Here is a 2929-nt window from a genome sequence, read left to right on the forward strand (position 1 = left end):
ATATATATATATATAGAGAGAGAGAGAGAGAGAGTTTGGCTGTACAATCTGATGCAAATGTGGGGTCAATGTAGAGAAGGCAAAGCTGAATTACCATTCTTGTGAGCCTCTGGAAAGAATGGAAACAGAGTGTCTATTTAAGTTATTAGGTAAGCAGGAAAAGAAGAAATTGATAAGTGCAGAGATGCTCTATCATGGACAAAACATGGTGAAGGAATTTACCAAGTTAAATCTGAATACATAACATTGTCCTCTGCCTTGGCATATTCCCATCATTGATAAAATTAATTATCTTATCAAAAAGCAAAATTACTCTGCCAACTGTGAAATATCGCCATGAAGCTTCATTTGGAAAAACAAGGGCATTCCATGGCTAGCTTGCTTTGGGTGGATTGTTTTAAGCAAAAAAAAAGTATCACACTGGTTAACTTTTTTAAGATTGGCTTTTCAAAAGATAATTCTTATGTCAGGTTAGACTGGATGTGTAAATCATCATTGCCTTTGTTGTCCAGTAGAAAGGGAGATATTGAACTAATGAACTTATTCTTGAATGTTGGTTGGCGAACCATGTCTTATATCTAGGTGGAGAAAGGTAGAAGGATGAACTCATTATCAACAGGTTCCAAAGCTGAATACAGAAGATTTCTTGGTTATGCAAAAGATGCAGAATTCTTTCCTATACTTGTGATCTTTTAAGTGCTTAAACCTAAGATTTTAACTCAAACATTTCACAGACAGAAAGGGGTAATGGCGCAGAAAAGCAAAACGAATATATGCTATGCTGCCACCCTTTTGTATGCTATGGGTGTTACAGGAAGAGAACAACAGGTGTTTTATTGGTGAATGAGACCAGTAAATCAGCTTAAGTACTTTCTGGATTTTGTTTAATTGGTGTAAACATGTGGTTATAAATGATATAGATTAGGCATTGTCAGTTTGGACTACAACTGAAAAGAAAATATGTATTTTTCAGATAAGCACCTTCTTGGTACTGAAAGTTAATGGAATATCTTTTCCTGTAATGCTCATGTGCACTTTCATAATTACTTTCTTGGAGCTGAAAACTAATGGAATATCTTTAATTCTTTAAGTAACAGGAAAAAGAAAATGTTGACCCTGGAAACTCAAGTTTACTAAGATGTAACAAAAAGATTTCAATCCATGTGCAAACAGGGAACAGCAGAGAGGCCTTTTTTCCTTTGGTTGGGGGGGAGGGGTGGGGCGGATGGTGAAGCAATGAAGAGAAACCACAAGTCAGAGAACATTGTCATTGAAAATCAGATTAAAAAAGTTTTGGCATCCTAGAAGTTCCTAACCAGACACAAAGGTCCTCATATAATCTTTCATGAACAAGACAATACAAGGCATACCTCCGAAGCTCTAACACGCCGGAATAGAGAAGGAAATTTGTCCGACCACAAAGAGAGATGGAAGATTGTCCCTGTTTGCATCTGGTGGACAAATATGGAGGGAGAGGAACCAAAGATGTTTTGAAAACAAGAGCATCCCTTTCCAAAGTCTGAAGTTGAATTGTCTCATAACCTTTTTTTTTTGGTGTAACTATGTACTCCCCAAAAAGGTGGAGGATACTCAGTTTCTAGATAGTTTAGGAGGGATATAGGTGGTAGATTTATTTGGTTTTGTTTACTGTAAATCCCAGATGTAACTACTACTAGAATACACTATTGGTGTATCTTGTCTATAAAATGTTAACTTTCTCAAAAAAACAAGACAATACAACACAAACTGGGAGAAATATGAAGCCTATTATGTTATCCAATTCTCTATGATAACCCACCAGCATTGCAGTTTATCCAAAACACAGGGAGAGTGTCAACTAAACCTAGGTAATTATGAATATATAGCTGTTGAGAATATAATTAACTAATAAAAGTGTGCTCTCTCTAAAAACTTAAGCTTTTAGATGAGATGGTCACACACTTCAACCAGGTATCGGAGCAGGCACAGGTCCTGGGAACGAATCTCACCGCCACCCAAATTAAACAAGAAATTCCACGTGATTGACCCGTGAAAAAAAGGTCCCCCACGTGAGGGGGCATATTGAGAATATAATTAACTAATAAAAGTGTGCTCTCTCTAAAAGCTTAAGCTTTTAGATGAGATGGTCACACACTTTAACAATAACTATGAAGATATGTTCCCATACAAAGCTCCACAAAAAAAATAAAAAAAAATAGATGAGATAACGTCTTAACAAAATAGCATTCTAGACATAGCATTATAGTCTATAAAGTAAATGTAAAGAACATAGATAGAAATGAGGCGAAGTTAAATACATCGAAAATGCTCCCAGGCACTAGTTTCGAGACAATCTTCTGACGTCCCTTCTGGACTTCGGTGGTTTTTCTTTTCTCCGGTGGACTTCTTCCACCGGAATACTACTCTTTTTTTTCTTTCTTTCTCGTTCTTTCTTTCTCTCTTTTTTTAAAAACTCCATTGCTCTTCAGATGGACAACAGAGTTTATTTCAGATCTGGGGGGAAGTCTTACGACATCAAGGAGTCTAGATCAAAAGCTGAAGTATGGTATGACTGGGTTGAAGATGCTAGGCATCACATGAGGAGAATGGTTCTTAGCAGGGGAGCACTCGGTTGGGTCTGCAAAAGGCTAACAGAGGCCTCAGGGATCAGAGGGAAAGCAGCCAAGTCATGGAGATGCAGGGATTTCTCAACGAACTTCTTTATAGCTTTGAAATTCAATCAATACGGGAGATACCTGTCTCTAATTTCAGTTAAAGGTAGTGACAGAGCAGTTATTATACTCCCAGAAAGTGCATTCAATGAGGGGTGGGAGAAGTTAGCTAAGAAGATAGAAGCATTCATTAATAGGGGTATAAAACAAACAAAAGCATTTAAATTATCAGGGGAGGCAGACTATGCTGCTAACAAGGGGGGAAGGAGTTATAGAGA

The 2929-nt window shown here is 37.4% G+C and overlaps 1 protein-coding gene across 1 annotated transcript in view; it reads right to left on the bottom strand.

The window, feature by feature from the left end:
* The window catches only part of LOC102595233 (nuclear pore complex protein NUP205), a 39890-nt gene that overhangs the window by 17300 nt on the left and 19661 nt on the right, over positions 1 to 2929 (bottom strand). The window lies entirely within an intron of this gene.

Source organism: Solanum tuberosum, unplaced genomic scaffold (assembly GCF_000226075.1).
Source record: "Solanum tuberosum cultivar DM 1-3 516 R44 unplaced genomic scaffold, SolTub_3.0 scf00140, whole genome shotgun sequence".
Taxonomy (NCBI): domain Eukaryota; kingdom Viridiplantae; phylum Streptophyta; class Magnoliopsida; order Solanales; family Solanaceae; genus Solanum; species Solanum tuberosum.